Source organism: Sus scrofa, chromosome 9 (assembly GCF_054392235.1).
Source record: "Sus scrofa isolate SSC_HxYL_T2T_F1_AM1 chromosome 9, Sscrofa_HxYL_maternal_Yorkshire_Landrace_v2.0, whole genome shotgun sequence".
Lineage (NCBI taxonomy): Eukaryota > Metazoa > Chordata > Mammalia > Artiodactyla > Suidae > Sus > Sus scrofa.
This window is the reverse complement of record NC_139391.1, coordinates 24971017-24985049: the sequence shown is the minus strand read 5'-3', so window position 1 is coordinate 24985049 and position 14033 is coordinate 24971017. Positions and strand designations below refer to the sequence as shown.

Here is a 14033-nt window from a genome sequence, read left to right as displayed (position 1 = left end):
CCCCCCAGCCCCTCCCTTTCCCCCAGGACTGGATGGTAAGAGAGACTGTAACCCAGGAAGGCTGACCCCAAGCACTGGCTTCCCCACCAGCCACCCAAGCACATCCAACACAACCCTGAAGAGCTGGGGCATCAATGCCCCAGGGTGAGGATCTGACCCATAAGAGATCAAAAACAGGAAAGAGCCAAGAGCAAAAGCACTTACCCTTCCTCCCAACTCCAGGCCAAATGGCTCAAGATGCAGTGGGTCTATGTGGCCTCCCTAGGGACAGGCTGGGTGATGGAGAAACAGGCTGGGTTTGCGGTAAAGCTGTGACCCATTTAATCACATCCCAGTTTATATTGGGGCTCCCTTCCTTCAGGCCAGGCTTCCATTTGTTTCCCTCATTCTGGTTCCCCTGGGGTTAGCCTGTACTGTAACTTTTGCCCTGGGCTCTGTTTTCTAGGGAACCGGGGCTTCCACCGTGATCAAGAAACGTCATCGTAATGATGAGCTATTATACAGAGTGGGAAGGAAGGGATGCGCTCCTGGTGGGTCAGCCCTTAAGGAGATCCTTCGGGCTGCTGATCCAGAAAGTGTCTGAAGTGTGGTGCTTAAGAGCTCGGCCTGGGGCTGGCCTGCCTCATTTAAATCCCATCTCTACCACAAGGTGTGGAACCTTGGACGAGGAATTTCAAATCAAGCTTGTGTTTCCTCATCCATCGATGTGGTTTAATCAGAGCACCTGCGTCAGAGAATGCCTGTCACGAGTAAAGGAGTTAAGACTTGTTCATACCTGGCACAGACTAACACAGGCACGGGGTTCAGCCACTTATTTCTCTTGCTGTCTGGTTAGCAGGGTTATTCCTCCTTGCGGTTAGCCTGCCCACTTACAGCACTCTCTCTGCTCTGCAATTTCTAAATTTCTATAGGATTGTATGTCGAGAAGTTGAGCTTACTAGAATTCGGTGCAAAGTAAAAGTAAGTCAGGTCGAGATGAAGATGCAAGAGTTTATATACATCAGAACAACTTTTTTAAACGCCTTCAAAATTACGTAGAAGGCTCTGACCAGCGATTTTTATTTACACTCTGGGTCTTGAGCATATTCTACCCAATCATCAAGTTCCAAGTTAGCTAATTATACATTTTTCATTCATGTTCTACGACCGTGGGCTAGAGAATTCTGACTTTGCTTGAGTGCCTTACACAGCCCTAGTTGTGAAATAAAGGAATTTAGGGACCATAAATGCAACTCATCATAGCTCACTCCAATTCTGATTATTTGCCTTCCAGGATAAAACCACCAGGAGTTCCCACTGTGGCTCAGAGGGTTAAGAACCTGATACAGTATCCATGAGGTCAAGGGCTCAATCCCTGGCCTTGTTCAGTGGGTTAAGGATCTGGTGTTGCCGTGAGCTGTGGTGTAGATTGCAGACATGGCTCGGATTCTGCATGGCTATGACTGTGGTATAGGCCAGAAGCTGCAGCTCCAATTTGACCCCTGGTCTGGGAACTTCCCTATGCCACAGGATATGGCCCTAAAAAAAAAAATTCAACAAGAAAAAACAAACAACAAATAAACAAACAAACAAAAACTACCTGACTGCTGACAGAAAGACTATGCCTGCACGTTTAGCAACCAGCGTAATGTCTTATGAAATTGTTATCCAAAATTCAGTCATTATGTTTTCAGTTCAAGGCTCATTTAGTTTAATGTCACAGTAGATATTTCTTCAGAAGTATCCTCAAGGTGTGAGAAAGAAACACATAACTCTACCCGGGTTTGGGGAGAAAGGCATGATATGCATGAGAGCAGGGGATCAACACACATGGAAGAAAATCTTTGACGGTGGAAGCACCACAGCCTCCGTCATGATCTCAGGGCCTCATAATAGCTCGAGTATGTCATCATTATCTCCTGCATGGAATTCCCTATCAAAGCTGACCTCATGGCCTTTTTTTTTTTTTTTTTTTTTTAATGCTGCACCCATGTTGTATGGAAATTCCTAGGCCAGGGAATGAATCTGAGCCACAGCTACGACCTATACCACAGATGCTGTCGCGTCAGAGCTTTGAACCCACTGCACCCAGCTGGGGATCAAACCGAACCGCCTCAGTGACCCAAGCTACTGCGGTCGGATTCTTAACCCGCTGGGCTGTGGCAGGAACTCCTCGTTGTTGATGCTTAACAATAATGGGGCTTTATCAAAGCTCCCATCCTACCAGTGTCAGCAGCCCATGGAGATGGAAATGACTGCTTGTGAGATGTTTAACTGAAAGGCACGATATCATAGTAATAATAAGATCATCCAAAGCATTTTAAGGATTATGTGAAAATTATGGTTAAGTGAAATGCCTGATGACTTTGGGGAAACGCCAAGGTCATGCTTTTAGGATACAGATAATGAGTCAAAGAAAAAGAACTGAGTGACTTCGTGACAGTCATTAATAAGACAGCTCTCAAAAGCCCTTTTCCTTGGCTTCCAGATCCTGGTGTATTCTTCCTAGTGAATTTCCAAAGAGGTGTTAGAAAAGAGAGGGAGCCCAAGGACCGAAGCAATTCTCTCATCAGCCAACCCCTCAGAAAAGGCAGTCAGCTCAAGACTCTGTACCTCTTGAACGTGCAAGACTTTTTACTCTTCAAGTGTTGCCTTGGCCACACCACTTCCAGGGCATCTCCTTGAGGTCCCTAGGGATCCACTCACAGGCAATCTTGATTTTTACATCCTTGGCACTGTGTTGTCTGTTGGTTCGATAACACATGAGAGTGACCAAAACCCTTAACCTGGTCTGGATGTTACCACTCTACAAATCAGAACTAGCCTCCGTGGCCTGGCCCCACTCTGTCCCCCCCCTCCAATGACCTTGAAGACTTCTTTCAGAAAAATGTCCCTTTAGGAACACTGCCAGGCAGATGCAGATGTAACATGAAGCTATTAAGGCAAAAGCTTCCAAGTCCCAGGAGGATCCCAGGAATGGGTCACGTGGTTAGACATCTGTATCAATTTTGCAAACCAAAATAACTGAAAACTTCATCTTCCCCTCAGCTTCTCCTGTTATATCCTGCATCGCCAGGTACAGAGGTTGTAGGCATGAGTAGGCATCTACGGAAGAATGAGCTGAGGACACATGAAGTTTGCATTTACTCGTATGTATATTTACTCGGTTCGCCCTTAATTCCGTGTGCAGACGAACTGTTATTAGCTGTCCAGTGTAGCAATGCCTTCCAAAAACACTTCTACGACCTACTGTACGGAGACACCAACATTCTAGCATGAACATGAAGGGCCAGAACTTGTGCCACCACATAACCATATCCTCTGGTGGCCAGCGACAGAAGTATGGCCTTGAGGGAGGAGAAACTAGGCACAAAATGTTCAGAGCCAGAAGCTGGCCTGTAGAAATTTCCCCAATCACTGACATGTGAACTTGTAATTGGAAGATCCGGTTCTTGCCTAGACAGTCAAAATCAAAGTTTGCTTCTGGAAGGCAGCATACAAATGATAAGGGCACCATGATTTTTTTTTCCCCCTTTGGCTGATTAGATTCTCAGAAAGGGAAATTACTAGAGTTTTTTGGTTTACAGAGCACAGACCTGTAGCAGTCTGTTGTTATTCACAGCAAGTAGATCGCTAACTGCTCATGTGAGAAAGAACCTCGATAGAAATCTTTTTCAACTCTGAAACCACTGGAGAAAACATACATAGCACTGTCGATAACGAGCTGCGACTTGAAAGACACATTTCTAAACTCTCAATAAAAAACAAATTTTAACCAACCACACCGGAGGAAAATGAAATAATCTTTCTGCACTTTTTATAGGAACGATTATAAGATTATTATCCTCCAAGAAGCAATCAAACCAAAAATGCAACCCAAAAAACACAAGAGAGAAAAGTATTAGAAAGGTGCATCAGGAGTTCCCCAGTGGCTCAGCGGGTTAAGAATCTGGTCTTGTCACTGCTGTGGCTCAGGTTCGATCCCTAGCCCAGGAACCTCCTCAATGCCACAGGCATGGCCAAAAATAAATAATTAAATAAAGGTGTGCCGGGTATTTAATCAACTGAATATTATATTTTTCTGAGCTTGGTGATATTTGTGTTTGTTGACTTTCAAACCCGTGGGGTACTGTGATTTCTTCCCTCCTCCCAAACAATGAAGCCATACTTTTTATGCTTTTTCTCAAAGCGAGCGTCCGAAATTGTATGCGCCTCAAGCCTCACAAAACCTGAATCCATTTCTGGGGTTGTGCATTCCTTGACAATTAAGCCTTGCTTATATATCATCATCAACTGACTTTAATGCTCTAGTTATCTCTCAGACTGTCTTGTCTCCAATTGGAATTTGTAAAAATCATCCCACGATGCCAAAGGGCGATGCTAAGGCCACAATGAACATGATGAATGGCCAGCACACGGCACTCACTTACGCTGTGTCACTTATGTATCACATGGTTCGCAATTACATGCTTCTCTGTCTCTATGGTTCGTCCTTGACTTAATCATCTATGCATCCCCTTCAGGGGAAAGCACGGTCGCTACAGGGAATCTCTGTACTTGGAATGTGGCAGTGAGAGAAGGAGGAGGTGGAGGCCGACGGGGAAAAAAGGGAGCAGAGAAGCAATGAGAGAAGAGACAGACTTTTAAGGAAGCAAGTAGAGAAAAAACTGAAAATGGTCAAAGCTCCATTTTATAGATCTTAGGGCTAACCCACAAAGCCTTTCTGTTTTTACCATAATATCTGTGTGTGTGTGTGCTTACAGGTGTGTGTACCTCAATTTTTTTTTGTCCTTTTAGGGCCACACCTACAGCATATGGAGGTTTTCAGGCTGGGGTCCAACTGGAGCTGTAACTGCCGGCCTACGCCACAGCCACAGCAATGCCAGATCAGATCCTTGTCTGCGACCGACACCACAGCTCACGGCAGTGCCAGATCCTTAACCCACTGAGCAAGGCCAGGGATCAAACCTGCGTCCTCATGGATGCTACTCGGGTTCGCTAACCATCAAACGACAACGGGAACTCCTGTACTTCAATTTTTATCTTAATTCCTTCAAATTTTATTCACTTGTTGACTCAGGACATTTTGTATTCAATATATTATTTGACTCAGTAGTATTCTCACCAACATACTGCTTTTTAAAAGCAACCAGAATAGTAACTATGCTATGCAAATGAAAATCTATGAATTTAATCACAAAGAGTGGCCCTGGAGGAGCCACTAAATCCTCTAACGGCCAATGGGAAAATTTGAGGAGTCCTATTATATGCAATAATTGGTATACCAGTGCCCAGAATTTAATAGAAATTGAATTGAATCTTACACACCACTCTTTGTAGATGCTGCCTGTCGATAAAACATGCTTTCATAAAAACTGGCAAGCTAAAATACAGACTACAGCCCATTTTCATTTTCATTTTCTTTTCAATGAAACACTGTGAATGTAGTAGCATCGCATAAATATTTATTAAACTCGATAATTCTTCCCAATGCAATGATAAATGAAAGTATCCTGCAATATGCATATAAAACACCTAGAAAGAATATATTTGTAGAGGACTGAAATGAGATACAAGCTATCCAGAGTCATGGAAGGAAATACATTTATCCCACTGCCTTCTGGAGAGCCACTGATACACGCAGCAATCATTGGATCATTTTTGCCACCTCGGCTTATGGGGCGCCTCTGAATGTCATCCTTTGTTAATTGAAGGAGCAAATATAATTCTGCATCATTTGGGACTGGGGAAACCATGACCTGATATCAAGCGCCAGGTAAGCCACTGGAAATTTCTATGATTAAATACAAAAGGAAAAGACATTTCAGAGAAAAGACCACACAAGTTTCCAGGTTGGTGGCGAGTCCCTCCACTTGGATTTGCTTTTTGTGGTGGTCTTTATGTTTATCATTGACTAGTTACACAGGGACAAGGGCGGCTCAAACTTGATACACAATGCACGCATAATTACAGATTTGAACCAACAGTTCCCTATTAAAATCTAAATTGCCTTCAGCGAGCAGTTACGAAGAGGTCAAGAAGAAGGCCACTTGCTGAAAAGAGTAATGAAAACTTGCTGTTCATTATTTTCCAGAAGCTTCTATCCTCTTTCCCACCTGATTTACATGGCAACTACTATGTTCAGCTAAACACTGTAGCGTGTTCATAGCTCCTCTGGGGAATATTCTATTTCTCTCAAATAATCATGATCAAAGAGTCTAGAGTGAAGCTTAAAAATCCAGAGCCAAGAAAAGTTTCTTGTATCACTTGATCATAACTTCATTTCTCTCCTTTGCTTTTTCTGGTCCCAAGAGTAAACTTGAGCCAAAATTCAGTGCGTCTCTTTTGACCTAGATGGGTGGAAATGAAAATATTATTTTGAAAAAAGAATGGGGACGGGGAACACCACTTAGTCTAGAATCAACACGAATTGCACCACAGCCATTGAGTAGTATCTGTCTTACTCCTAAACTTGTCAAAAAGAGAGTTGATCAGCCATGTCTGGGGAAAAAAAAGCTGAATAGATTAGCAGGCATCCATATGATAAGATGTGATCTCTGGTGCCTCTGGATATCAGAAAAGGGATGTTTATATTTTATGACATTACTCAAGAAATACGATTGTATGGAAATTACCCACCTCTTTATTTTTATTTTATTTTATTTTATTTATTTATTTAGCTTTTTCTAGGGCCACACCAGCGGCATATGGAGGTTCCCAGGCTAGGGGTCCAATTGGAGCTGTAGCCGCCGGCCTACGCCAGAGCCACAGCAACGCGGGATCTGAGCCTAGTCTGCAACCTACACCACGGCTCATGGCAATGTCGGATCCTTAACCCACTGAGCGAGGCCAGGGATCGAATGGGCAACCTCATGGTTCCCCGTCGGATTCATTTTCGCCGCGCAAGGACGGGAACTCCCCCTCCTCTTTAAATATCTGGGTTGGGACATCGGATTTCTGCAATGACAAAAAGCTCCTCGAATTGCTAAAAACACAAATTTTCACCTTCTTGGTTTTCGTTTACCCTCTCTTGACTATCTTACACTTAGAGGCTGCAGAGAGAGTATTTGACACAGAATGGCTGCTAGTGAACAGTTCGTCAATTGAACTAAATGAGTAAAAGCCATATAGCTATATGTCTTTATTCTTTCCCTGGCCACCGGTTGAAATGAGCCCTTCTCCCTGCAGAAGAGCAAGCAGAGCGCCACAGTGCTGGAGAGATTCAGAGATCCTGGTCCCACACCATCCAGCCAAACCCTCTACTTCCTGCGTTTGGTGGGACAGGGTCTTCGGCAAAGTAACATCTGTCTTCCCATCATAGGAAAGATGGAGAAAGCATAAGCTCGATGGGGAGACAGAGTCCTGATTTCCCTTTCTTTCCCTGTGAAACAAAAGCATGGGATAATTATTATCTCTCTACTGTTTTCACCAGGCCTCCAATGGACTGAGCCAACACACAGAACATTACCGAAACTATAGTTAATAGGGCCTGCTGGAAAACATCAGCCTTAGAAATATGTTTAAACTTAAAATCTATTTTAGAAATATTTATGTAAGAAAAAAATATTTTATCCCTGGGGTCCTGGCAGAAAACATAAGACATCCAAACTAGGTCGTTGAAAGCATTTAACAAGCAGACTACTGCGGGTGTAGGAAGAGTTTAGGGACGTTTAAAAAGATGATGCAAGGAGTTCCTATCCTGGCTCAGTGATAACGAACCTGCCTAGGATCCACGAGGATGCAGGTTCGATCCCTGGCCTTGCTCAGTAGGTTAAGAATCCGTGTCTTTTTTTTTTTTTTTTTTTTTTTTTTGTCTTTCTTAGGGCCGCACCCATGACACATGGAAGTTCCCAGGCTAGGGGTTGAATTGGAGCTGTAGCTGCCAGTCTACACCACAGCCACAGTAACACGGGATCTGAGCTGCATCTGAGACCTACGACACGGCTCATGGCAATGCTGGATCGTTAACCTACTGAGCAAGTCCAGGTATCAAACCTGCATCCTCATGGATGCTAGTCAGGTTCTTAACCTGCTGAGCCACAACAGGAACTACCTATGTGTCTATTTGAATCCAAGTACATATCAGGTCTCCTGAGCCTCTGCTGGATCTATCAGAACATATGGAATAAAGAGAGCATTCTATATTCACATAAATTGCAGAAATACTGCTTGGAGCCTCATTTAAAGCAAGGTAAATACAAATGCCTATGCATTGTGCAAGCAAGCTCTTTCTCTTAAAAGACTAGATGTCATGAAACGATGCTCAGTATCACTAATTATTAGAGAAACGCAACTCAAAACTACAATGAATTATCATCTCACATCAGTCAGAATGGCCATCATAAAAAAAGTCTATAAACAATAAATGCTGGAGAAACTATGAAGAAAAAAGGAACCCCCCTACTCTATTGGTGGGATGTAAATTGGTGCAACCACTATAGAGAACAATATGAAGGTTCCTTAAAAAACTAAATATAGAACTACCATATGATCCAGCAATCCCATTCCTAGGCGTATAATCAGAGAAAACCATAATTCAAAAAGATACATGCACCCCAATGTTCCATAGAAGCACTGTTTACAATAGCCAAGACATGGAAGCAACCTAAATGTCTATCAACAGATGAATAGATAAAGAAGATGGGAGATCCATATGTGTGTGTGTCTATGTGTGTGTGTGTGTGTGTGTGTACACGTATATATGATGGAATATTACTCAGCTATAAAAACAGTGAAATAATGACATTTGCAACAAAATGAATGGACCTAGAAATTACCATACTAAGCAAGCAACGTCAGAGAAATACAAATATATAAGATCACTAATAGATGAATTCTAATAAAAATTATACAAAAGGTCTTTCAAAACAGAAAAAGACTCAAAAATTTCAAAATCAAACTTACGGTTAACAGAGGGGAAACACTGCTTGGAGGGATAAATTAGGAAGCTGGGATTAACATATACACACTACGATATACAAATAGATAACTAACAAGGACCTGCTGTAAAGCATAGGGAACTCTACTCAATATTCTGTAATAACCTGTATGGGAAAAAAACATGGAGATATCTATCTATCTATCTATCTATCTATCTATCTTTATCTATCTATCGATTGATCTATAACTGATGCACTTTGCTGTACATCTAAATTAAAACAACATTATAACTCAACTACACTCCAATACAAGTTTTAAAAATAATAAATACATTTAAAAAGAGTAGATGTGTAGAGACAGAAAACAACTGTTCTTACTTCATGGCCTGAATAAAGGAGATCACGTGAATAAAGCATTTTGCACAGACCTTGGCACACAGACAGTACCAGGGAAATGTGAACCACTGCTACCATCGCCCTGGCATCATGGCCTGCAGCAGCATTCTGACAGCTCAGACATGGGGAAATGTCCCACCACAGAAGGCCCAGTCTGACACCTGCTGCTCTCTGTGTCACCACTGCCTGGCCCAGTGCCTTCCACAAAGGCAGTGTCCGGTTAACACTAGATTACAAAGACAATAGTGAGAGCTGTCCTATGCTATATCAGCCTCTGTTATTATTCAGTAAATTATCCATTACTCTTCCTCCCTCTCCTCCCTCCCTCTGTAAGAGGATTCCTCTCTGCCCCACATCAATAATGAACTTGATCCCAAGACCCTCTTTGGCCAATGGAATGTGAGCCAGTTTTGAGCAGAGACTTTCAGAGGCACAGCAACCTTCCATCCACCCTCTCGCACTCCTGACCTGACATTGAAAATATGACATCGCAAAGAGTGAGTACTCTCTTCGGCCTGGGTCCTGGAGGGGGAAAGGCATGTAGAACGGATCATAATTCAATCTATAGCCTGCAACAGCTTCAATTGTTGACGTAGGAGAAAGAAAAAGAAAAATGTGCTTTGATAAGCCACTGAAGTTTGGTGAGTGCTTGTTAGGCAGCAGTGATACAGAAAAATCTGATGAATACACATGCTTAGCAAGGTTAATGTGGCACACGGGAGTGAAAAGAAGGGGACTAACATGAGATTTGGAGTCTAGTGCACTAGAGTGCCAATTCCCAGATCTGACAACTCCCAGATGCCTGGCCCTGAACCATAACTTGCTGAGTTACAGTGAGGACTAGGAAGTATAAAGTGCTTAGCACACAATGGGCACTTGATAAATCGAGTATGCTTGATAATATAATTAGTAATAATGGATGGTAAAATATCTTCCTAATTATCCATGATTAATGTGCTGAACTGGAAACACTATATCCAGATTAAATATGTCTTTAACTCCAGGTAAAGCAAACAGTGAAGCCATTGCTCAAGTGTGCTGCTTACAAAAGAAACGAATAGAAAACCACAATTTAAAACATACAATGGGCTCTTTCTAAATCTTCCGAAACTTCTGAATAGTCAAGAATATGAATTCCTGTTATGTCAAAGAATAAGAATGCATTCTTTGTGGAGGAAAACAAAGATTAAAATGAATCTTCCAGACGGGTCATTTAAATTGTGATCAACTCCATGGTAGCTGAGGGGCCCCCAGTTAATCCATTTACTGTGCCAATGTTATTAAACATTTATTAAGTACTCGTGCATGGTAAAGAATTTCAATGGTATGGTTTTGTTCACTGAGCTCCAAAAAAGTCAAGATCATAAAACTACTAAATGGATCAACTAATCCCAGCATATGCTCTTTCACAAAACAGAAGCATTGCAGTAACTGAAGCACAGAAATAGATTTTTGATCCATCGGGAAGGCATTCAGGAAACTATCACCACTAATGAATAATAGAAGATTTATTTGGATTGTAAAACCTGACTAGAAAAGAAATTTATCTAATATGTGAGTTCTATTCCCTTCCTTTCAAAAGAATAAGGAAAAAGGACTTTACAGAAAAGATAAAGTCTGGTTGACACATTCTAAGGAGCCCAGGTAAATTCCGTGAACCATACACAGAAGGCCTACTTGGAGTGCTTAAATGAAGATTCCTGGGCTCCAACTCCAGGTCAACTGAATCAGAATCTTTGGGAATCAGGCCTGGGGATCTACGCTGCTAACAAGCTCTCTAGCTGATTCCTGCGCATGCATAAGTTTGAGATCCATTAAACAATGCAAACCATTACTTTACTTTCAGTGGCTGACTTAAAGGTTCTTAAAAGACCAAAAAACCAAACAAGTTTAGGCTGTTTTATGCCAAGGGGTGAAATGAAACAACAGAGTTTGGACTTGAGACCCAGTAACAGCTGCAGGGCTAAACAGCCATTCATTCTGCCAGCAGCTCAAGCCTTGATCTTTAGCACTTGGAGGCAAAGAGCTGATTGATTGTTCAACAGTAGTGCAGACCCAGCAGCACCATGGTGATGGCTTCTCTTATTAGGCAGACATGTGCCAAAAGTCTAACCTCAACCCTAGCTCCCTTCTGGTTCAAGTCCAGGCAATCATTCCTCATCAGCTTCTTGGGTTTGGATGTTAAAATCTACAAGAAGTGAGCGGGAAGGAAAGTTGTTAAGAATATTACCATATGGAATTTCAATCTTCAAACAAATTTCAACATCAAATCCAAACCTTTTTTTCCATAATACAGAGGAAAAAAACATAGTTTTACTTTCTAAAAGATGCAAATAAAATGAAATAAAAAGGGGGGAAGAAATAGTCACTATAGTTTCAAAAATAAACAATGCTCTAGGAAAGTAAATCAGAAACATGTTATGAATGCAAAGAAAAGCGTTCTGAGATAGAATTGAGGAGAGATGGTTCTGGATCCATTGATAGCTGCTAATGGGTATGTGACTTAACAAAATGCACTTAACTACCCTTTAACCCAGAGGAGTTAATGCCCTAACAGAAGAGATTTTTAAGTCACAAAGCAATGTCAAAAGGAAAGTGTCATTATTGTCATCCATGGTAAAATTTCTTTTATACAATCCAGCGTCTAAGGGAACAAATGCAAAATGGTGAGTCATTTTCTCAACAGAAGGAAAACAGATGAAACTCTTAGATTGAAAACACTGATTCTAAAAGACACAAGGGCACCTCAATGGTCATAGCAGCACTGTTTACAATAGCCTAGGCAAGGAAGCAACCTAAGTATCCATAGACAGATGAATGGATAAAGACAATGTGGTGTACACACACACACACACACACACACACACACACACACACACAAAGGAGCCATAAAAAAGAATGAAATAATCCCATCTGCAGCAACATGGTTGGACTAGAGGTTGTCATGCTCATTGAAATAAGTCAGACAAAGATAAATATCACATTATATCACTTATACATGGAATCTAAAAAAAAAGGACAAATCAACTTATGAAACAGAAGCAGATTCACAAACATAGAAAACAAACATGGTTGCCAAAGGAGACGGGGCCAGGACAAATTAATAAGAGTTTGGGATTAACACATACTCACTACTACATATAAAATATGGAAACAACAAGGACTTCCTGGATAGTACAGGGAACTATATTGACTATCTTGTGCTAACCTATAATGGAAAATTATCTGAAAAATAATATACATATAATGTGTATATTTATAACTGAATCACTTTGGGGTACATCTGAGACTAACACAACATTGTAAATCAACTATACTTCAAAAATAACATAGTTATAAAAAAATTATAAAGCAGCTATATCATCAGATGACTACAGACACGTTTTCTGAAAAACACACCAAAGATGAGAAGAAACCAAATAGCACAATACAAACAAGGAAAATCTAGGCCCCTTCCACCAAATTGCTCCTGCTCATCCCTGTATCAGGTACACCAAGATGAAATGTGCTAATAAAAACAACTCATCGTGACTTGATGTAGTCATCTAGGTTGCAAGGGGCTGACAGATTCAGCCTGACACCTTTCTGTTGACCTACCTACTCAAGTCAACCTGAGTGAGCCCCACAGGTAAGCTTCCCTCACTAGAGAGCCACAGGAGCAACGGGATCGCCAGGAAAAAGGAAGGTGATTAATAACCAGTTCCACAAGTCAATGAACCCAGGGTTGTAAGAACTTTGAAACTCCTTTAACACTTTATTGCTTGATTTTGGATCAACGACAAATTTGCATATAGGTAGGAACATGCAAATGAGCCCATACTTGTCTTTAGATGGGCAAGGGCATGGTATGCTGCAGTTACTCAAGAGTTAAATCTGAAACAAGGCTCCAAGTTACGCATCTCCCCTGAACATCAGTTCATAAGTTGATAATTATTAGTTGTCATGGGGTGGTTGGAAGAATAAGATCCAACTATGAAGCCCTTCGCAGAGTGTATGGCCCATTGCAAGGACTCAATGCAAGCATTATTATCAACGGTACAGTATGAGCACACAATAGACACTCACTAAAGGTTAATTCTTTTCCTTTCTCATTTTGTACTTCAAAGGTAAAAATATATTCTAATCAAATGACAACTCATATATAATAAGACAGAGCATATGGTTAAATCGGAATCCAGTTTTCTTGACATTTACCTTCTTCACATGGCTGTGGACAACGATTTTACCATGTACACTGCCCATGAATAGAGCTTATATATACAAAAAACTACCATTTCAATTTGCGATGGTGCATACAGTGTTGCAGCTCAGATCCAATATTTAACATAATTTCTCAAATCCTTTTTATACTATTACTGATGTGCAACTTGTATCCCTCTGATGACACGTTCCACTACCAGTTTTTAATCACCATCATCCATATTGAGAACAAAACATCCTGTGAGGGTTGTAGAAAATGATTGACTGGGTACAAAGGTGCCCCCCAAACTGTAAAGTGCTAAAAGTACCACTCACACAGGAATAGAGAGGATACAGCCCCTATCTTGGGAGGTCTACAGTCTAGAGAAGACGAGCAAAAGACACTCTGCTACTCAACGAACTCACACACATGCCTGTGTCCAGGCAGGTGTATATCTGAAGACGAACAATGACAAGAACAAGAACAGAACTAAAATCTGTATCTGTATCTATGATGGAGTAAAAGTAAACAGACAGAGGACACCAAACATATTGGGGCAATTTTTTTCCCATGTAAAAGGTAAATCCTTGCAGATAAAA

The 14033-nt window shown here is 41.4% G+C and overlaps 1 protein-coding gene across 7 annotated transcripts in view; it reads right to left on the bottom strand.

Annotated features, from left to right (window-relative positions):
- The window catches only part of FAT3 (FAT atypical cadherin 3), a 706846-nt gene that overhangs the window by 544809 nt on the left and 148004 nt on the right, over window positions 1-14033 (bottom strand). The gene's annotated exons all lie outside the window — the stretch shown is intronic.